This window comes from Heterocephalus glaber, unplaced genomic scaffold (genome assembly GCF_053883595.1).
Source record: "Heterocephalus glaber isolate CG9 unplaced genomic scaffold, H.glaber_assembly_v1.0 deba00001457, whole genome shotgun sequence".
NCBI classification, from domain to species: Eukaryota; Metazoa; Chordata; class Mammalia; order Rodentia; family Bathyergidae; genus Heterocephalus; species Heterocephalus glaber.
This window is the reverse complement of record NW_028258305.1, coordinates 35,298,375-35,321,479: the sequence shown is the minus strand read 5'-3', so window position 1 is coordinate 35,321,479 and position 23,105 is coordinate 35,298,375. Positions and strand designations below refer to the sequence as shown.

General features: G+C 39.9%; 1 protein-coding gene across 9 annotated transcripts in view; it reads left to right on the top strand.

The window, feature by feature from the left end:
- The window catches only part of Ltbp1 (latent transforming growth factor beta binding protein 1), a 435,679-nt gene that overhangs the window by 71,174 nt on the left and 341,400 nt on the right, over positions 1-23,105 (top strand). The gene's annotated exons all lie outside the window — the stretch shown is intronic.

Here is a 23,105-nt window from a genome sequence, read left to right as displayed (position 1 = left end):
GTACCAGTCAGTATTATTAACTATAGTCACCCTGCTGTTAGAGCTCTATAATTTATTTATTAAGCATACCTGAAATGTGCCCTTTGGCCAGTTTTGGGGCTCATGGGAATTCTGCTGTGTGGGTGTATACATGTGGTAGTTGCAGAAGCAGCCCTTTCTGAGCTTACCAGAAAACCAAGCCCACCTTGGGTGTAGGGATGTCAGGGTTTGATAAGGACTTCATAAACTGTGAACCTTACATAAAGTTTGATCATATTGCTAGCTGATAGTGATATTTTGTTTGAAGAAAAAACAGACACATGGGAAAAGACATATGATGAGATAAGATAATTTTTTGAGTAACTAGAAGCAAGGAACTCGTAATTTTTTTTCTCCTGAGACAGACATAAAGAGAAGAGTAGGCTTTGCTCTGAGCACATTTTGAGTATTATCTCATTTAATCTTTTCAAAAGAATGTTAGATACTGTTTGTCTTAGTCTGTTTTATGTTGCTATAACAAGATCCCCAAGTCTGGATAATTAATCAGAAAAGAGGTTTGTTTAGTTTCTAGCTTTGGAGATTGAGTCTGGCTTCTAGGGGTTGCCTGTGCTCTCTGTCTCAGGCCCCTTCCTAAGTGTCAGTGCCAGCCACGTTGTCCCGAGTCCTCTTCCTTTTGCCACCCTTCTGTTCCCTTCCTTCAGCCTCCCTCTTCCACTTTTAAGGGCTCTTTGCTTACACACTGGGCCCACCTGGATAATCCAGCCTGAGTTCCCCATCTCAAGGCCGCTGATTAGCAGCCTTCATTCTGTCAGCACTTTAATTCCCCTTTGCCATGTAACCTAACACATTCATAGGTTCTGGGGACGAGGACGTGGACAAGTTTGAGGGCTTTACAATGCCTGCCATGACAGCCTCCCAGAGACCGCATCTTGCCCTTGCAGCCTTCCCTTGTGGCATGAGTGAGCTGCAGTCACAAGGCACAGGAAATAACCATCAGGGCATGCTTCAGTTAACAGCTGAGCCAGCCATTCTGTCCTTTGTAAAAGTTAATCTCTTCACAGGGGTTTAAGAACTAAATGCCTCCATCCCAATTGTTTTTTGAAGCCTTGGGACCAGCATGTTCAGGCACTAGTCATAGAGGAAGAGGAGAAACAGATCAGAGACTAGAGATGGCCAGGCCCTGAGAGGGGTCCTGATTCTTCCCAGGCTTGTGGCCTCTGGCGACTAGAAGGCAGCTTTCACAGTAAGTGCCACAGTAAGAAAATGCAGCGTGGCCTGTGACTGCTTTCGGTGCTCCTGAGGGGAGTTAGAAAGGGGTGGTCCGAGGTGGACAAGACAGGGAGAGGACTAGGAATCCTCACTCCCTTTGACAATTAGACCTGGCCCTGGAGTCTGATAAAGTGCTTCATATATGATTATTCTATAGTTGAAGTAATTTGTGCACTGAAAATGGAATCATCATTACCAGAGACCTTGCTGCAAACTGACAGTAGAACCGGGCTTGAAACTCATGTGAATCCCTCCACAGCAGTGTGGCTGACACAGGGGACCTGGGACCTTGATACTGTGTCTGCATGGTTGATTCCAAATGAGAATGCTGTTTAGGCCTTAGTGTTGGGTATCGTGAAGATTGGAATAATTTCTCTTTCCGTTTGAATATGCATTGCCTTCTAGGAATATTGCCCACGAGAATCCCTCCAAGGTGCCCCTGAGATTGCATTAAATCTTATCTTCTTGTTTCTCTTGGCATTAGAGTTTAAGTGGTGCGTAGACTAAACTTGAAGGTTGAATTTTCTTTTCTTTTTTTTTTTTTTTTTTTGGTACCGGGGATCGAACTCGGATCCTTCCGCTTGCAAGGCAGGCGGCAGAACCACTGAGCTAAATCCCCGGCCCCAAAGGCTGAATTTTCATAGCAATGTGGTGCCCTGGAGTTGCCTAGGAGCAGCAACAAGAACTTCAGTGGTGTGAGTCTTTTGTGAGGAGGGTGAAAAGTACACCTCAAATCATGCAAAGTAGGCAGCAGTCAGGGAATAAAAGGCAGAGTTGTGAAACTTATGTGGTAGAAACTCAGAGGTTCTCAAAGCTGGATGTATATTTTACCTATTTGTCTGTCCCTCAGAGGTTTTAGGGGTGACCTGGCAGTGGTGGCAGACCCATGGTCCCCTGGGCAAGAACTGCTAAGCGGGAAGAATGTCTACTTAAGCCGTATGGAAAAGAGAAAGCCTGGATTTGCTAATCCAGAAAAAAAATGTCTGTTTGTGTGCGCGTGCACACACGATAGCAAGAACAAGAAAGGCCAGGTGGAATTGAGTCGTGTCCCTGAGAGTGTTCTTATCCCCATGGGAGTCAGTGGACTTTCCCCTGGGTGGGGTGGGGCAGGGCTCGAACTGTCTTCCATCTCCCCAAAGCTTGGGATTTCACGAAGGATGAGTGGATTTCGTCTAAACCTGTGCCCGTAACTAGAAAGAGCTTCTCAGAATGTAGGTCTTATCTTGCCTTGCCTTGCGTAAGCATCTGTAAGCTTCCCAGGGCTCTGGGGGTGAAGATTAGGATTCTCCACCCAGGTGGGCTCGGATTCTCTGGTTGCACCTTGTGCTCTTTTTTCCTTTGTCGTCACCACACAGCCATAGCAACTCTGTGAGCTGCCCAGCTCCTGCCTGACACGTGCCTTTGTCAAGGCATTTTCTCCTTCCGTAATGCACCGCCCCTTCTCTGTTTAACATCTGCTTCCTCTGCTGATCCCATTTTTCCCGGGAAGCCTTCCCCAGCACCTTCCCAGCCTAAAAGGTACTCTCCCCACACCCTGCACTTTCCCTCCTTCATGGATTCATTGAAGTTTGTGTAAGTCTGTAATGTGCTCTGCGGGGCACAGTACATACTTGCTGAGTGAGTAAATGTTGATGATGATGGTATGTGACTGCTCTGATCCAAGCATTAGGCAAGGAGAATGCAGATGGGAACCCATTTTCTAGGTGGCCTCAGTGTCCCGAAAGTCCAACAAGAGTCACTGATGTAGGCAGAAGTTTACTCAGTCATTCACTCACTTTTGTAGGGCAGTAGTAGTTTGCATGGCATCCTCCTCTTCCATGGGATGTCTAAGTGATGAGGAGTCCCACTTCTTGTAGCTTTCTGGGTATCATAAGAGTTGTCATGGATCAGACTGTATTTAATTTCATGGGTCTTATTTTCTTGACCTTTTAAGGCTGAGTCTTATTGCTCCTTGTACTTCTTAGTTCTCTCTGATAGATTAAGGCGTAGTAATCAGCTAAGGCTGACAGCAAAGGCCAGGGAGCCATTCTCTGGGGAAAGTTCCTGATGCTGACACTATAAATCCAGTTTATGAACTTGAAACTTCCTGGTACTCCTGAGGATTAAATTACGTATTGACTCGAACCTTGACGCATTTGGCTAAAATGCTTATGGAACGTTAACAGGGATGTTCAGACAAACTTTAATTATTTTGGACTCAGAGTTCATATAATTTCAGAGTTATGTGACTTAATGGAGTTGCACCAGAACAAAGGAGAAATATTTTGTCAATATTACTGTCTTTGAATAGAGTTAATCTTGGGTACTTGTTCCTTTTAAAGTTTGCATTCAAGCATAATGGTAAATAGAAGAAGTATTAAATTTGGAGATTTTTTTCATCATTTTTTCAGAATTTTCTGTCAGTGCAAACCATAAAATTTTATACTTGTGGGAGGCTGAGTGCCCTGCCCTTAGTCACTCAGAAGCGTATTAATGGAGCTCTGGCTTGAACCAGGCTCCTTGACCTCTTATTCCATGTACTCCTGACATTTAATTTGTTTCATTTTATTTACTTATTCATTCATTGACATATACATACATACACAGTTACATACATACTTACATACACACATCCTGTGAATTGAATCCAGGGAGCACTGGGCTACATCCTCAGCCCTTGAAAAAATTAAATTTTTTGAGGAGGGTACTGATGATCGAACTCAGGACCTTGTGCTTGCCGGGCAGATGCTGTGCCACTGAGTTACATCCCCAGCCCTAAATTGTTTTTGGAGATAGGATCTTGATAAGTTGCTGGGCTTGAACTTGTGGTCTCCCTGCTTCATGCTTCCAAGTAACTAGGGTTACTGGCATGCTCCACCACACCTGGCTCTCCTGGCATTTTCTGTGTGTCGTTATCAGATTCCTTTTACCAGAGCAATGCAAAACAAAAACTAAAACACAACAGAAGATTTGAAGCCCAAAATACAATTAAAAAATATAGAGAAGTGAAAAATTATAGTTGTTTCGTGAATTTTAAATTTTGACATTTTTGTCTTAAAAGTTTGACAGAAAGCTGATTATTTTTTAAAACAGTTCAAGATTCACTTAAAAATGTATTCTTGTGGAAAAAATGTGGCAACTCTTTATTTTAGTTAAGTTACCAATGTACAAAGCTGTACTCATATCTTTAAAAGTTAATTGGACTGTCTGCCACAGACACGGAATTTATTTTTGAGGAAATTCTCATTGTGAGGCTTTCTTTGACAAAAGCATCACTTTTATTGCTTTCAAAGTACAATGTTTTATTTCTTTCTCTTTTTTTGAGTAGGAAAAATTTACTGGGAGAAAGAAAGCTTCTGCCTAAGAGAGACTGAAGGGGGACCGGAAAGTGGGTTGCCCACCCACCCCACTTTTCAAAGATGTTTTATACAGCAAAGCCATGTGGTGAGGCAGGTACAAAGTGGGTGAAAACTATGAGACCCAATGGAAATTTACAAGGTGAGCATGAGGTGAGACAAAACCATGACCAACCAATAAGATTACAAGTACAGTCACCCTGGTAATATTGATTAAATGAGGATCAAATGGGAAGATAAGTCACATACAAGAAATCTCCCATTTTATTTATTTATTTATTTTCCCTTAAATTCTTTTATTGGTACATTTTAGATATATAATACGTTTACATTTATCATTGGGTGCTTGTACCTGTGCATGATGTATCTTGATTCTTAGTTTTTCCCCATTACCTGTGCGCCCTTCACCCCCTCCACCCTTCCCTATTTACATAGACTTCGTTTCCATTTTTTTCTTTTCTCATAATTTTTCCTTTCCCTTCTTTCCTTTGCCCCCACCCCTACCCCTTTGCACCTGTTCTACTTATTTCAAATTATCAGTTATTCATTCTAATCATTTTAACCCTTATTTGCACTTTCAGTTTCTCACACTAAAGAAGCTATTCTGTATTTACACATGTGTGCCCTATTTATTTCACTTAAGAGGATGGCCTCAATATGCATCCATTTAGCTATAAATGTCTCTAGTTTCTCGTTCTTTATGGCTGAGTAGTACTCCATTTTTTTTTAAAAAACCACATCTTCTTTATCCAGTTTCCAGTTGATGGGCACTTGGGCTGTTTCCAAGCTTTAGCTATTACAAACTGTGCCGCTATAAACATGGGTGCACATATATTGCTGTGGTATGATTCTTTTAATTCTTTTGGGAAGATACCCAGCAGGGGAATAGCTGGGTCAAATGGGACCTCTAGCCCTAGTTCTCTGAGGTATCTCCATACTGATTTCCACAGTGGTTGCACCAGCCTGCACTCCCACTAACAATGGAGAAGGATTCCTTTCTCCTCACACCCCCATCAGCATTTGTTATTGGTTGATTTCTTGATAGCAGCCATTCTTTCTTGGGTGAGGTTTTCGTCTGCATCTCTTGAATGACCAGTGATGTTGAACATTTTTTCATATATTTATTTGCTGCTTTTACTTATTTGAGAAATGTCTGTTCATTTCAGATGCCCATTTTTGAATTGGGTCTTTGAATTTGGGGGGTCTGATTTTTTTTTCAGTTCTTTATATATTCTAGATAGTAGTCCTTTGTCTGAGGTACAGCTGCTAAAATTTTTTTCCCACATTGTAGCTCTGTTGGTGGTTTCTCTTGCAGTGCAGAAACTTTTTAATAAGATGAGATTCCAGTTGTTGATTCTTTGTGCTAGTTCCCATGCTAGTGAGGTTTTGTTCATAAAGTCTTTTCCTATGCCAGTGTCTTCAAGAATTCTACATAACTTATCTTCCAGCAAGTTTAGTATTTCTGTTTTTATATTTAGGTCTCATCCACTTCAGTCTTAGTTTAGTGCATGGTGATAGGTATAGAACTAGTTTTCACCTTTGGCAGGTTGAAATCCAGTTTTTCCAACACCATTTATTAAATAGGCTATCTTTCCTCCAATGATGGTGGTTGGCTCCTTTGTCAAAAATGAGATGGCTGAGTGTGTCTGGAGTTGTTTCTGCATCTTCAAATGTATTTCACTGATCCTCAGGTGTGTTTCTTTGCCAGTACCATGCTGTTTTTATCACAGTAGCTTTGTAGTATAGTTTTGAGTGGGGGATTGTGATACCTCCTGCCATGTCTCTGTTGCCTAGAATTGCTTTTGCTATTCTAGGTCTCTTCTGGTTCCAAATGAATTTTTGGATTGATTTTTCTAATTCTGTGAAGCATATTGTTGGAATTTCAATTGGCATTGCATTAAATACGTATAGCAGTTTTGGAAGTATGGCCATTTTCACTATATTGGTTCTTCCTACCCAGGAGCAAGGGATGTCTTTCCATTTTCTTGTATCCTCCTCGATCTCTGTTTTCAGAGTGCTGTAGTTTTCAGTGTAGAGGTCTTTTGCTTCCTTTGTTAGATTTATTCCTAGATAGTTCATTTTTTTGGATGCTATTGCAAAAGGAATTGTTTCCCTAATTTCTCTCTCAGTGAGTCTGTTATTTGTGTATAAGAAGGCTATTGTTTTTTGAGTGTTTACCTTGTATCCAGCTACTCTACTGAATCTGTCAATTAAGTCTAGAAGCTTTTTGGCTGCGTTTTTTGGGTCTTCTATGTAGAGTATCATATCATCAGCAAATAATGACAGTTTCACTTCTTCCTTTCCTATCTTTATTCCTTTTATTTCTTTCTCTTTTCTAATTGCTGTGGCTAATGTTTCGAGAACTGTATTGAACAGGAGTGGTGATAGTGGGCATCCTTGTCTTGTTCCTGATGTTAGCATGAAAAGTTTTCAGTTTTTGACCAGTTGGTTTAATGTTGGCTGTTGTTTTTTCACATACAGCCTTAATCTGGTTGAGATAAAGACCTTCTGTTCCAGTTTTCTGTAGGGTTTTTATCATGAATAGGTGTTGGATTTTGTGGAATGCTTTTTCTGCATCTGTTGAGATGATCATATGATTTTTGTCCTTAGTTCTGTTAATGCAGTGTATTACATTTATTGATTTATGTATGTTGTACCATCCTTGCATTCCTGGGATAAATCTGACTTGGTCAGGGTGTATGATCTTGATGACCCTCTGTATTCTGTTTGCTAGTATCTTGTTGAGGATTTTTGCATCTATGTTCACTAGGGAGATTGGCCTGTAGTTCTCTTTTTGGGTTGGGTCTTTCCCTGATTTTGGAATCAAAGTAACACTTGCTTCCTGAAATGAATTTGGAAGTATTGGTTCCCTTGGAATTTCCTTGATGAGTTCAAAGAGTAATGGTGATAGTTCTTCTTTAAATGTTTTGTAGAATTCAGCAGTGAAGCCATCAGGACCTGGAATGTTCTTTGTTGGTAAATTTTTTATTACATTTTTAGTTTCGCGCATTGTTATTGGGCTGTTTAGAATTTCTATATCTTTATTTAACTTTGGCAATTCATGTGTATCTAGGAATCTGTCCATTTCTTCTGTGTTTTCCATTTTATTGGAGTATAGGTTCTTGAAGTAGGTATTGATGATCCTCTGGATTTCTGCTGGGTCTGTTGTGACTTCCCCTTTTTCATTCTTAATTGCATAGAGTTGAGCCTTTTCTTTCCTTGTTTTGATAAGGTTGGCTAAGGGTTTATCAATTTTATTTATTCTTTCAAAAAACCAACTCTTTGATTTATTGATTTTTTTTTTGTATTATTCTCTTAGTCTCTATTGCATTGATTTCTGCTCTGATCTTTGTAATTTCCTCTCTTGTACAAGCTTCGGGGTTGTTGTGCACTTCTTTTTCTAGGAACCTGAGGTTCTGCATGAGGTTATTTATCTGAGTTCTCTCTGTTTTCCTAATATGGGCATTCACTGCTATTAATTTCCCATGTAGAACTGCTTTAATTTTGTCCCCTAGATTCCTGTATATTGTATTGGCATTATCATTTACTTGTAGAAACTGCCTGATTTCTTTAATTTCCTCTGTGACCCATTGGTTGTTCAGGAGGGTGTTATTCAATTTCCATGTGTTTGTGGGAGTTTTGCAGTTTCTTATGTTATTGATTTCCAATTTTATTGCACTATGGTCTGATAATATACAGGGGCTAACTTCACTTCTTTTACATTTACGTAGACACGTCCTTTGAACTAGCATGTGGTCTGTTTTTGAGAATGACCCATGTGCAGCTGAAAAGAATGTGTATTCTGATTTTGTGGGGTGGAACACTGTGTAAACATCTATTAAGTGCATTTGTTCAATAGCTTGGTTCAGTTCTAGAATTTCAGTGTTAATTTTTGGTCTAGATGATCTGTCTCTTTGTGATCTGTCTCTTTGGGGTATTGAGGTCCCCCACTACAACTGTATTAGTGCTTATTTGGTTTTTCATGTCCATTAATATTTATTTTGTGTAATTGTGTGCATTCGTATTTGGTGCATATATATTTAGGATTGTCATCTTTTCCTCTTGGATTGTTCCCTTCACAAGGATGTAGTGACCATCTTTGTCTCAATTAGTTTTGGTTTGAAATCTACTTTGTCTGTAAATAGTATTGCTACTACTGCTTTTCTCAGGGTTCCTGTGGCGTGGAGCACTGTTTTCCATCCTTTTACTTTCAGTCTATGACTTTCTTTTCGAATTAGGTGTGTTTCTTGTATACAGCATATTGCTGGATTTTGCTTCTTAATCCATTGTGTCAGTCTATTTCTTTTGGTTGGTGAATTAGGCCATTAACATTGATAGTTATAATTGATGGATATTGACTCATCCTTGTCATGATGTTTTACTTTTGTTGTCTCTTTTATTTCATATTTTTTCCCCCTTTCCCCTTTGTGTCTTACCTTGCCTGGTGGCTTCCCTCTGTTGGGCCTCATGGAGTTGTGACCTTCATTGTCTTTTTCTAGGATATTGCTTAGAATTGTTTGGAGTGCTGGTTTGGTGGTCATGAAATTTCTCAGGTGTTCTTTGTTGTGGAAGTATCTAATTTCCCCATTGATTTTGAAAGGTAACTTTGCAGGATACATCAGTCTAGGTTGGAAGTTATTTTCTTTTAGGGCTTGAAATACTTCACTCCAGGCTCTCCTTGATTTGAGGGTTTGTGTTGAGAAGTCTGCTGTGATTCTGATGGGCTTTCCTTTGTAGATGAGTTGTTTCTTTTCTCTAACTGCTTGTAGGATTTTGTTCTTCTGTTGGGTTTCTGGGATCTTGACTATTATATGTCTAGTTGTAGATTTTTTTTGATCATGGCTAGTTGGAGTTTTATATGTCTCACTTATCTGTATGTCTTAATTCTCCACTTCTGTCTGGGAAGTTTTCTACTATTACTTCTTTGAACAGGTTTTTTTTTTATGTCAATTGTACTTTCTCCTGTTTTTTTGTGGACTCCTCTATCAGTCTTGTTATTCTTCTTTGCATCATCTAGCACCTGCTGGATTGATTTCTCATGGGCCCTTACTATTTTTAAGAAATCTCTGTTTTCATGGTCCTTAACTGGAATCTTGTCTTCTATATCTGATATTCTATCTTCCAGTTCCCTTAATCTGCTGTGCATGCTTTCAGTGGAGTTTTTAATCTCCTGAATATCTGTTTGAATCTGTTTCATGGATTCCATTTCTTTCTTATGTTGGGCTATCATGGTTTCCATTTCTTTCTTATCTGGATATTCATGGCTTCCAACAAATTTCTGAGCTCATCCATTTTTTTTATCTGTTTCTGTTGTAGAGCCTCTAATCATGTCTTTCATTCTGCTCACCATCTCTGTAGTTATCTGGGAGATTATTTCTGTGTTGAATTTTTCTAGAGCCTCATTCATCTGTTCTGTTACTTCCTGTGCTATCAGTTCATGGTGTCCAGGTGGTTGATTGTCAGACTTTTCCACCTTTTTTTCCCCAGAATTTGCCTTTTGTGGGTTGGAAATCTGACTTTGTGCCTTATCTTCTCATTTTTTTGTTTTTGGTACTTTCCTTGTTGTAGTTCCTGGGTTGATACTTTGAAGTTGCTTATTGTAAGTATCTTTGTTGATATATTTAGAACTCTTATAGAATGATTGCGTCTCAGAGATGTCTTCCAGATATAGCTGGTCTTTTGGTTTTGAGTCTCTAATGGCTCTCAGGGTATCTCATTTTCATTATACCAGGAAAGACAACTGATTAGATCAATCACAACTCCTTAGCCCAAGTGATACAGTCAGCAACACAATAGCATCAAATACCTCTTAGAAACTGACAATTTGTGGTAGTTATTAATGTATCACCTTTAACTGTGTGAATTAAATCAAAATCAAGAACCAACCTAACATGTTTACAGTGAATAAACTCTTCAATATAGCAACTTTACCCTTTGGAATGGGGAATTAGAAGGAGTTGGGGAGGGGGAGGGATAGGTAGGTAGATGGATAGTGTAAAGTTAGCAGTGAGGCCAGAGGACACAGGTGAGAGAAGGAAAGAGAAGTAAAGAAAAATAAAGAAGAAATATGAATCAGGGCCAGAACAGGAACACAAAAGGAGATGAAGAACAATGTGGGACAGCAAGGGAGCAAGGGAGAGAGAGAGAAAGAAAAGAGAAAAGAAAGAAAAAAGAGAAAAATACAATGTTTAAAAGTAGGAAAAGATGGAAAATAATAAGAGAAAAAAATAGTGGTAATTTTGAAAATAACAAATAAAAGATAAAAATGAAGGGACTCCTTCAGGGTATGTCTCTGCTGTCACAATAGACAATGTGGGCATCAGTGTGCAGTTATAAGTCTGTGAGTCTCAGTAAGCCAGTCAGAGACCCTTGAGATTCAGTCAGATTTCTGACTGCAAGTCCCAAGTTGAGCTGCCTGTCCTCCTGCAAGGTTGAACTCTGCAAGGCTGTACTGCAGGTTCCAGCTGCCCTTCCCCTGAAGATAGTCCAGGTTCCAATGGGAGGTGATGATCCCTCCAACTTATCAGGTATGGTGGTCTGGTGTCGCTTGTGTCTTTGTAGTGTTGGAAGCAGGTAGTGGTATAGGCAAGAGACTGGCGGGGGTGAATCCTGCAGGCACCTGCTCACCTAAGTGGATTGGTACCATGGTCGTGGGCAGTGGCAAGGGGTCCTCACCTTCTGGCTGGTCCCTGCAGGTGTGCTTGGTGCGGGCTGGATGAGGCGGTGTTCCTGGCGACCCAGGAACTCTCTACTGCACCCTGCCAGTGTGCTTCGTGTGGTTTGGATTGGGCAGGGCTCCTGGCCACAAAGGACCTCTGGAGTGCCCTGCCCTGTGCTTTCTGCAGGCTGGATCGGAATTTCCTATTTAGAATATCAATCACTGCTATCTATCTCTTGGGGAAGTAGTGCTTCCTTTCCTTTTTACGATGCTAATCAGTGAATGTGCCTCAATTGTTCTCCATGTTGGTTCCTTGGTGTGTTGGCTCCAGGAGGGCTGACACCTTAAGGATGCCCTGTCTACCTGCCAACAAGATAACTAATTAACTTACCCATCTGTAATATTACCCCCTCTGAAGAAGTACCCCTAACTGCTGTGAGGGGGCAAAGGGCGAAGACCGTTCTGGCTACTTCCAGCTGAAGAGGGTCGTAGTTGTCATCAGTAGTTAAGAGTTAGTCTACAGAGAGTCTATCTGAAGGCCCTTGATAGGTGCCAGGCATTGTCATCTTGGTAGCCATATAGCTTTGAATCTTGAGGAGAGAAAACCAAAGAAAAAGTTAAAACATGGGCCAAATTATATTGTCAGCAGATTTGCTATGAATATAGCCAACAAAGGTCTCCACTGAGAGGAACTAGTAACAGCCTCCCACAAAGAGGATAAGGAGAAGGTCCAGGGGACTTCAGAATCCAACATAGAAGTTGTATTGTATAGTTTAGCAGTTATGAGCTGTTTACAAGGTCAATCCGGTGAATCCTGGTAAAAGAAGTCGAGCACATTTGTCATTGGTTCCATTTGTATGACTACTTGGAGTTTGGCAGCCTCTAGGCAAGAATAAACAAAACTTTTAAGAAATTAGAGCATGCATAGTCTAAGCATGAGCACACTAGAATGGAAGGGCAATTTGGGGAGAAAGTCACACTTAGAAATTGAAATAGTAATTGTAACCTGCTGGCTCATAGATTCTTTCATTGATAAGGTTATGTATAAGTCTACTTTAAGAAGAGGCAATTTGAAGATCAGATTTCGCTAAGAAATATAAAACTCTAGCTGAGCTGTTATAGATTCTACCATAGTTTTTCCTAATGATCCATAACCATGGTGAGCTACTGGTATAGCTAGAAACTGCCAGAAGGGGTCAGTGACTGGAGCCCCTTTTTATATCTAGCTTTATTACTATGGCATTATTTTATACCTCTTTTGGTTATTCTTTTCTGCTGGGTGTTTAAGACCAAGTTAAAGTGAGACCTGTGTCAATCAGTAAGAACTCTTGCTATCTATCAAGGTCAGTTAAGTCTCCTCAGGGATTACTTTGGAACCATGCATTGAGCCTCTCAGTTCCTCTGTCAGTGTCAGCCTTCAGGATGGTCATGGGCTTGCTTGACCCTGTTCCTTTCAGAGAAAACATGGGAGACTTTCCTTCTTTGTGACCCTCCTTTGGAACACAGTACACTTGTCCTCTGGTGTCCAGCAATCTCCCTGCTCAGGAGGTTGAGTGACTTAGGATGTAGGATCCTGTAGGAAAGGTTCCTTTGTGTCCTGGATCTTTGTTGACCTTTAGGGGCCAGGGCCAAAATATTGGCTGTCCTCTTAGCCCAGTTGTTGAACACCCAGAAGAGAAGATGAGTGACATAAATATTTTAGTAGGAGCACTGAGCTTAACTGTTATAATAGTTAAGACATCAAGCACTTTTGAAGTATAAAGCACAGTTAGAGGGCTGTTATTTTTTACCAACCATGGTTGTTTTAGGAGTTGAATCCCTGTAGAAGGTTACCAGACAACAGTTATATATTATAGAGGAACTTAAGATCAAGAGCCACACATAGTATTTTAGCATGACAATCATGATAACATTGTATTTGTAACACTTACATGTCTATCTTAGTACGAAATAGTCTTTCAGTGAAACACCTTCATCTGATCACAAGACATGAAATGACATAAAGAAAACTCTTCATTTGTTATCCTTTAGTAGGATGCCATCTAAAGAGAACATACATATTGGCCTATAAATGTATCTTAGAAGTTCATAATGTGTAGCCTCTAATTTTAGTGTGACATTGTTTCAACTGTTTGGTGATTGAGCATCCCTTAGTGTGGTGACACATATAACATACATCACGTAAGTTTTTAAGATAAGTGTTATTTGACTGGTTTTCTCATGCTAGCTTGACATGTGCCTCTTATCACAAGTAGCTGGAATGTAAGAGAAAGGCAGATAGCTGAGTCAAAAAAGATCATTACCATAAACAGTATCTTAGAAGATGTGTACACCCAGAAGGCATGAATAATATTTAGTACCCCATGAAATAACAATGAATATCAGTTACATGAAACCCCTTGTCATTTAATTTTGTTTTGTGCCGAGAACATTTAAAATAAAACCTTATTGTTTTTTCACAGAAAACTTAGCCTGTGACCAGTGTATACCTATCACAATGATATGTTTTGTGATGTATTTCCCACAAGGCTATGGAAATTATTGGGGTCCCCTTTGTGAACAAAGTCTGGAATAAATTTTTTCCAGGCAGCTTCTCCTTTATTTACCAAGGGGAGTCCTGTCCCATAGTTTTCCTAAACCCAAGAGTCTTTAATTATCTTACCAAATTTTTAGATGACCTGTGAGAGCCAGATCGTAACAGTTAATACATTATTTTGACCAATGAAAGATTCCCAAGTTATACATAGACAAAAATATGTACTGTATTTGTAAAACCAGTTGACATTATTTGGATCATCTGGGAACCTGGGGGAACCATGTCTTTAATTACATTTATCTATAAGCCAACTTGAGTTACAGGCAAACATCTTAAAAAAATCCAAAATGCCAAAAGAAAAAAGCTCAAACATAACAGCTGTGCATGTTGTAACAAATTGAATAGGCAGACAGACACACACGTAAGACAACTTGTCTATAAATCAGAGTGCACTCAGATGTATTTGGCCAAGTTGAATTATAATAACTTTTATAATTGTTAGGTTTATAACTGTAAATAATATTAGTGAGAACTTTGTAGATCAATTAACAGAGGTCTCTTGTAATAAGAATCAAAAGGAATAAAAATCTTCTACACCTGTGAAAGCAAAGACCCTTTTAAGATGGGCCCTAAGCTGACAGTTTATCTCACTGGAATACCCAGCTATACAGGCTTCTCATTGTTGATTTTATAACCATAGTTGTTCGACAGCCACATGTAATTGTTCCCTCTAAACAGACAGACTATTAAAGGTAATTTTACCTATCTCCAGTGGGGTCCGCTCAGGCCAGGTTTGGATGTAGAAGAGACTAGGTGACACTCTTTGGAGGTAAGTACAAATTCCACGCAGTGAGGGAAGAAGGCCTGGCAAGGCTCCAACCTGCCGTGCTGCAGATGTCTACCTGTGACAGTTTTTCCTGTTTCGAAAAGAAACAAAGGAAAAGAAGGCATCCCTGTTTATCCCCCTTGTTCTGTGCCCAATCTAAGGTGCCCCTTAGACTTTATCTCATCCAGTGCCAATGGCGGCTGACTAGAGGTGTGGTGCAAGGAAGTGGCCAGAGCAGGTTAGCTGTTCCTAACATTCTCTAATTTTGCCTGAGGGCTGAAAGATAAATCTGAACTGAAACTTTCACATTTATTTTTTGAGAGTTCCAGGATTAAACCTAGACCAGTTTTCTATATGGCCCAGAGCAAAAAGAAGGTCAGCTTTACTCTGGAAGGATTCCAGGGAGGGGAAACACCATTCTGGAAGCTTTGTCTTGAAATCCAGCAATCACAGAGGAGGGAAGTGTCTTGAGTCAAACTGCACTATCTCTCAGGGGGAGGGGAGTGGAGAAGGGACAGAAGTGTGCCTTTAAGTGTGGCACAAGAACTAAAGCTTAACCATCTCAGGTGTAGAAGGACAATTAAGATCAGGAGCTTTTCCAGAGCTTAGCAAAACATGTCTCCAGAGACAAAAGCTATGATTGACTCCGACTGCATTGCCAAGCAGAGAAATCAAACCAATAAGCAAAGAACCCAAATGGCTGCTTTGTGCCTCTTGAAAGAGAATGAAAGTGTTCTCACTATATTGTTGAGGGCTTATCCTTTTAATGAATTACTCTGAATCTATAATATCTAATTTATGACTTAAATACCCTACAGGCTGTTGAGCAGCTCCCTGATATTGTAGAAACACTTCCAAAGCCATGTCTCACCTTTTATTAATATACAGACTGAAACAGTGTCCTGTAGGTAGGCACTTCGAAGTGCTTGTTTGAACTTGTGGAATGAGGTCTGGGAATGAAGTTCCCAGGTGTCTGTCTCTTGGGCTTTTCTATAAGCTAATAGATGGGTCGCGAAATCTCACTATATATTACTATCTGAAGGCCACAAAAGCCTGTAATTTCCATGAATGTCCTTAGCTGTTTTAGAGTCTTGAGCTATGGAAAGGAAAGAATTTGTTTCATTCTTTCTTCCTCCAGTCTTTGTGTTCCTTTAGATATAATAATACCTAAATATTTTACCTCAAGGCTGCAAAGTTGTGCCTTCGATCTAGAAATATTATAACCCCTGTCAGAAAATTCAGCAGAGCAGATGTCTTGGCTAGAAAGCTCTTCTGAGGGGACACATAACAGCATACCATCTACATATTGCAAGACTCTGACTTGGGAAAAACGATAGTATTTCCTTTAATCAAATCAGGATGTAGAGATGTCTTATTTTTCCTGATAAAAAGTTGACAATTTAAAATAATTGAAGGACTGAGTTCTAATGTTTATTAGACCGTCAAGAATACATGCCTGAAAATGTCTTCTATTTAATCTCGTATCTGATTGGCAGGCCAGTGGGGGTCTTGTATAGGAACTGCTTGTATTCTAGTAGAAACCAATTGTTTCCCTGGATGCCTGTCTTTTTGAGCTTCCAAAATTAAAATATCTGTCTCTGTATGTAGTAACAGCTTGTAATACTACTTATTTCTCATTAGAAATCAATGTTGGATTTAAGAGCAACATTACATCTTTTCAATCTAGGCCATAGGTCTGAGTAGGTCCTCTAAAGACCTCAATGTACATATCAGGGTCATCTAAAAAGTATTTTAGGTCTCATTTAATCTGTCTTAGATCACTGAGAGAAAAACACAGTCACAGGGATGTTGTCTTTGAGGGACCTGAACAACTTAGCTAAGGATGGATATAGCCTCATAGAGGTTAATTATGACTGGCCTAGAAACTCCACCCTCAGCACCTGGTGGTCAAGGCTTAAAGTTGTCTTGGAAACTTTGTTCTCAGGTTCTAAAGGGCGAGGAGTAACCTCAGGTTTAGAGATACTGAGTGCCTTAAGGGTGAGGTGTCTCTCATTTTTCTGTGGCCCACATTTACTTTTGAACACAAGCAAGAATTATTTCTTAAGATGATTTTGACCATTTTCTCTCTTTTACAGTATAATTCTCATTGTGAGATAGAATCGTAGTACTTTCCTCTGTGTACTTGGCTTTAGGACGTAGGCACACCACATGCAGGTGTAGAGAAATACTAAATTGCTCCTTAATATATTCCAAAGATGTAAGAGGTTCAGATATGGAGTTCCTAATCTGAAACAAGAGAAACAAATATGGCATCCCATAAGTCTCTACTTGATTCCTGTGCCCCCTGGGACATCCCCAGGCCATCCTCCAAGGTTTATACCACTCCAGGGTAGGTAGCTACAGTCTGGAGAGAGAACCAGAAAATAAAACCACACTGCGCCTGCTTCGTAAGCGCAAGGTCCTGAGTTCGATTTCCAGTACCAAAATAAAAAAAATAAAAGTGTTGATTGCATTTGGGCTGGGGATTTAGCTCAGTGGTTCCAGCACCTGTCTTGCAAGCACAAGGTCCCAAGTTTGATCCCTGGTACCAAAAAAAAAAAAATGAAAACAAAACTGGACTGGACTATCTACCCTTTACCAGCATGCGATCTTATCTTCTTCAGGGAACTCATATCCTTACTCCAGTAGGTACTCTTAAAGTGCAAGTTACAGTTGTCTTCAGCCATAACAGTCATGTTTAAAGAAGGAAGTATTGCTACCAAACCAAGAGATTTAAACCACTGCTATCTAGTTACTTGAAAGAGAGAGGAAAATAAGTCAACAGTCAAATTAGGGCACTTTTCCTGCAAAAGAGATCACCTCCAGAGATGGTAAGTCAGAGATTCTGCCCTGGGCCCTAGGGCAGAGAAAGCTCTGAGAAATTTCTGTTGTCTATCCAGTCAGTTAGAGAAGTTTTATTAGCAGCAACACAAGGCTACTCCTTTAAGGTCCATTTTAAATTCACTAAGTATTTGAAACTCATAGGTCCTTCTTGCAGCCGCAGTCTACATAGTAAAGGCGCTCTTATCGATTTCCTGTGCAGGGATGAATGAAGAGAAAGGCTGGCTAAGATAGTCCCTTATTCTAGTTAACATGTAAAACACAAGTGCAAGTTGCTGATTGCTATTTTCCCTAGTGTAAGACAAAACAGTTGTTGAGAGTTGCCTTAGTCTGACTTTCTGGAAGGAGGAGTGGTCTGACTACAAGGGATTTTCAAATGAACTCCCAACCAGTTGGAGAACAGTTTAAGTGGAGTTTTTAACTCACTAGCAGAGAGAAAAAGCCCAAATAAAGCTCAAGCTGGTTAAACATTCAAAAATCACCATATAGCACTGTATAAGTCCACAGTCAAAGTTCCAAAGTCCACAACCTATGGAGAAAGACATTTTTCTCCCTTAGTCACATAAATGATGAAGACCATGACTAGAAGGGGGAGAGAAGATTCAGGTAGTTTTTAATCCTTCAATGATTTATTTTCTACATTTGTCTAGAGGTCTTACTAGTAGTAGAGAAAGAAGTCCAAACCTGTAGCTCAACTCTTAATGGAGGCTTAAGAAAGGGCTCTGACAGCATCATTTCACATCACTCTGAGACAGAGGCTATCTGGTGATCACTGAGTTCCCCTTTCACCTCACTGAGGAGTCCAGACAGGGACAAGATGTGGAGATTTTCTGCTGATTAGCAGGATGGGCTGTCTGGAGCTAGTTTCTTCTGAGGAACCTTTGGGTATCTGCCAGAGGGTAGCCCTGGCCATGAGCCCTCAGTTGTCACCTCAGTTTCCCCTAGTTCCACGCAATCAGAGATCTGTCTCTGAAAGGAACCCAATTGCCTATCTGGTCAACATTCCACCCACCATTGGTGTCAGCGGGAGTGGGGATTCAGCAGAGGGCAACTGGAGAAACCTGTCTTCTGCTTTGAGAGTGGCAGCTGCCCTAAAGGCAGTTACTAGCTGGCGGAGTAACCACCATTTGGCACTCTATAAGGGACAGATAAAAGCCTGAACTGTCTTTATCTGAGACGATTTCATAAGAGACCCATTTTACTTTTTTTGGGGGGGTGTACCAGGGATTGAACTTGGGACCTTGTGCTTGTGAGGCAGGCGGTGGAACCACTGAGCTAAATCTCCGGCCCATTTACAACATTTTAAAGCAACTAAGTCCAAATGCAACACATACAAAACAAGAATAAAATGTAATTATAACAAAAGACAGTGCATAAGAACAACAAGAAATTTGCAAACATTTAAAACACACAACTTAAAATTAAAACACTTCTGAAACAAAAGCCAAATCAGAGGCCAGAATTTATGAAACAGAAACCAGAATCTATGAAAGAGCCAGAGCCTATGAAACAAAAAGTTATAATCTATGAAGCCAAAAGACCAAAGTTAGAACCTATGGAACAATAGCAAACTCTTACCTCTGACCCGCAATCTCAGTGGAAGACCTCCAAAATGATACGAAACGATATAACTCCCAACTCTGCTAGATATCTGAAATGTAAGTTCGTGTTCTCTAAAATTGTAGAATGAATTTTAGCAACAATGGGGGTTAAGAGTAAGAAAAATTTATTGGGAGAAAGAAAGCTTCTGCCTAAGAGCCAGAAGGGGGACCGGAAAGTGGGTTGCCCTCACAACCTTTTCTTTCCCTGATGTTGGTGTTTTGCCAAGAGCTGGTATTTCAGATTTGATGGAAGAATCTAAATGAGATATCATTCTTTCTTAATTTGTTCAAAGCCTCTTTATGCAGCAGGTAATCCTTCCTAATTATATTTCTAGGAAGGATATTCTTAACTCAAACAGAAAGATGACAGACATTTTGAGATTAGGACACAAATAATTTGAAAGGAAATACTCTCCAGTGCCCATTTCTCCCTGGGTACAACCATTTCCCCTTCCTCTTTGTTAAGTTCTTTTCTCTCTCTTTCCTCTTTCATTCCTGTAGGCCCCATTCATCCCTTCACCTAACTAACCTAATTTGAAGGTGTAAAAAATCCAAGAAATCTGTTTCTAGTGAGGCAGACATTTCACAGCTTAATTGTCTTACTGTTTTGAAAGGTGACGAGCAAATCTAAATAACTTGAAAATTTAGTGCTGATGTTAAAAATACTTTAAGGTTGAATCACTTCAGGTTCCTGGATTAATTTCTTTGGTACCATGTTGATTTATATAAATTTAATGTGATTTTTATATGGATGGAAATATGTTAGTGACACCTATATTATCTGAGATTCTTAATATTTTAAACAGACTAAGCGTGGGTACTGTCAAATAAAACTTAAATAAGTCTTAATGGTTTGAGTATTGCGAGACATGATTTTATTACCTTGCTTGCAGAATAGTTTTAGTTTGTTTTAAGTTAATTTGTGTTTCTTAAGATTATTTCACTGGTTGAACATTTTTCATATTTTGAAAGCCTTTTGTGTATGTGAATAATCAATTTACATTCTTCATACCATTTTGTTACATGTCCTTATTTGTAAGAGCTCTTTTCATATGAAAGGTCCTTCTTGTCAAATATTTCAAGAATTCTCCAAGGGAAGGGATTGTATGCAAAGAATGTTACTAGTACTTACTGAATTTTTTATCCCAAATTTGGAAGAAACTTCTCAAGTTGGAATTTTGAAAAGCCCCACTTGCCCATGAGGACAATAGTGTAATCTGCTGCTCATTGACTGTATATGTCAGTTGTCTGTTGTTGTGACAAAATGCCTGAACAAATCAACTTGTGGGAGTAAAGATTTTGGCTCACAGTTGCAGAGGTTTCAGTCCATGGTCACTTGGCTTCATTGTCTCTGGGCTTGTGGTGAGACAGAGCATCATGGTGCAGAATATGAGGTGGAGCAGAGCTGATCACATCATGGTGGCCTTCATCTCCACAGTGCACATTTTGATTTTACCATAGTTGATTTATGCATTCCATTGGGAAATATCTATTGGGTGCCAACTACATGCCAGATTCTGTTCTAGGTATTCTAGTTGGCGGGATCAAGATAACATGTCTGAAATTTAGTGATTAATATAGGACAATCTCCAATTAACCACCACATTATGTGGTACCTATTATAACTTCTGGTGGAGAATAAAGAAGGGTACGACCAGTAGGCACTAGAGGAACAGAGTAAAGGAATATTTAGCAGAATCTGCAGGACTTGAAGAAGTGAAGGGGATGCTGGCCCTCAAGTATATAACAGAATGAATGGTATGGTGGAAATGAGTCTCCTGCTTCCATAGAACTGTTGAGGGATTGATCTCTTGGTGGGGGGAATTGAAGGGTAGGTGGCAGTGAGATTGGTTAGGAAGGTCCAGCTTATGGACAGCCAACCAGAGGTTCTCTGGGTGCGGCTGTGATAGAAAGTTGGCCCCGGTAGCCACTAAAGAAACCCATGAATCCTCTGTGTGGAGCCGGGCGGGTTCTGTGAAAGGGAGGAAAGGCAGCCCAGGTGGTTGATGGGCAGAGAGAGAGGTGCCTAAAGGGGCTGTTTGTAGCCCACCTGCCAGTCATAGTAAACTCCTGAGAGGAGAGGAAATCTAATTTCCTTTAAAACAGGATTCAGGCGCCCATTTAAGCAAACAGGCTCTCTGGATCCAGGTCAAGGAATTATGTGCAATCTAGTGTTTATCGGCTTAAGGAATTATGTGCGGTCTCATGTTTATTGGCTTAAGGAATTATATGTAGTGTAGTGTTTATCACGTTCAGGAATTCTGTGTAGTCCAGTGTTTATCTCTCTAGATAAGTGAAATGGAATGGGAAAGTAGCGGCTGTCTTTGAGTGTCTCCTTTTTTCCACTCTGTCCCTGAATTCAAACTCACCAATCCAAAATGAAAACCAGATCTTTTTCCTCTTGTGTTGACCAGCTAATCATTCTCAAAACATATTTGGCAGCAGTTCATCATGCTCAAGGTCTGTTTTCCTTTTCAGATGTTCATCAGACTGATTTTCTACCTTTCTTGATCTTTTTTGGCTTTGCAGCTTTTGCCATTAACTGTTTCATGTTTTCTCATCTCGGTGTCTTTATGCTAAGGCAGAAGTGCTTTAATAGTATATGCCTCCTCCTGTAGGTGACAGAAACCTTACATCTTTTGTGATGTCTTTGCTGGTGACCTGGAAATGAATGTGGGGTAATCACACACACACACAGGAGTCTAGTGTCCCACAAGTCGCTAGTCTCTAAATGTCTTTCTAGTTGGGCTGCATTCCCATGAGTTATCATTACTTAATATAAACAACAATTAAAGTCTGAAACAGAAGTTACATATTTATTATGTGATATTAAATAATCTGCTTTTTCAGACTTTATTCTGTGGTTTAGCTGTTAAGGTCCAGAGTTGCCAGGAAAGGTTTGATTTGCTTTGTGAAGAACTCAATCCAGTGACATGTTATGTGACAGAAATAATAATATTGCCTTTCACAGAATCAGAAATATTTTCTAGACCTAGTGAAGAGCTACTCCTTAAAAAAAACTTGTGTATCATTTTTGTATTCAAATTAATTTGGATGTTCATAAAAATGAAGAATGTGATCAGGCTTCTTTAGTAAGTCTTTCATAAGAGACCAAAAGGAGTGATTTGGGATTTTTAATCTCACGTATATTGATTGAGTTATCTACTCTGTGCCAGGTGCTGTGCTTGCAGCTCATGTACATATTTAGTTTCAAGGAATAAGCCATAAGTGGAACAGATTTTTTCTCTTTATTGTTGCAGTGCTGCAGATTAAACCTAGGGCCTCACCTATACTAGACAGGCACTCTCCCAGCCCCAGCTGTTTTCTTCCTCTTTGTATTATTTCTCTAGAATGATTTGTGAAATAATTTATTTTTGTTCCTTTCATAAGGAACTGTATTTTAATAGGACAAAATGTATGTAATATTATTCTCTCTACTGATACAGTAAGTGACTTAATTGACCTGTTCACCCAGAAGTCCAGTTCTGGTGTTGTGGGCCTGGAATCCATCAGTTTAATCAGCAGCTCACTGTAAAGTTACCTGTGTGCCCCAGGCACCATCATAGAGGTAGCATTTGGAAAGAACTAATGAGACTCTAGCCTTAGAAACCCCAGGTGCTTCTAGATGCCTTGGTGTGGGCATTCAGGTGAGAGAAAGATTTTGCCTGATGCGAAACCCTGGTGCATGACATAGTAGTTCCTGTAGAGATTGTGAAAAAAGGGTTAAACCAACCATGGGGTGAGGGGAGACTTGAACAAATGTGTGTGATGTTCCCCCGGGACCGCAGTATCTGAAAGCTAACTACCTGCAGCTGGATGGGCTTCCTTTCAGACAGAGACGCTGCCTGTAGTGTTAGGAAAAAATGCACACCAGAAAATAGTGCAATATTATGGTGCCATCTGTCTTGAAAATGAATTATTTTTTATTGTTTGCTTTATGGTAGTTCCCAGCTGACTGTAAGTTTCAACAAGCTTTGGTGCTATTTTGCATATGGGCAAAACCATCAGGCGAAAGCCTTTAAAGTTGTATTTTTATAGGAGGTTTTTTTTTGTTTTGTTT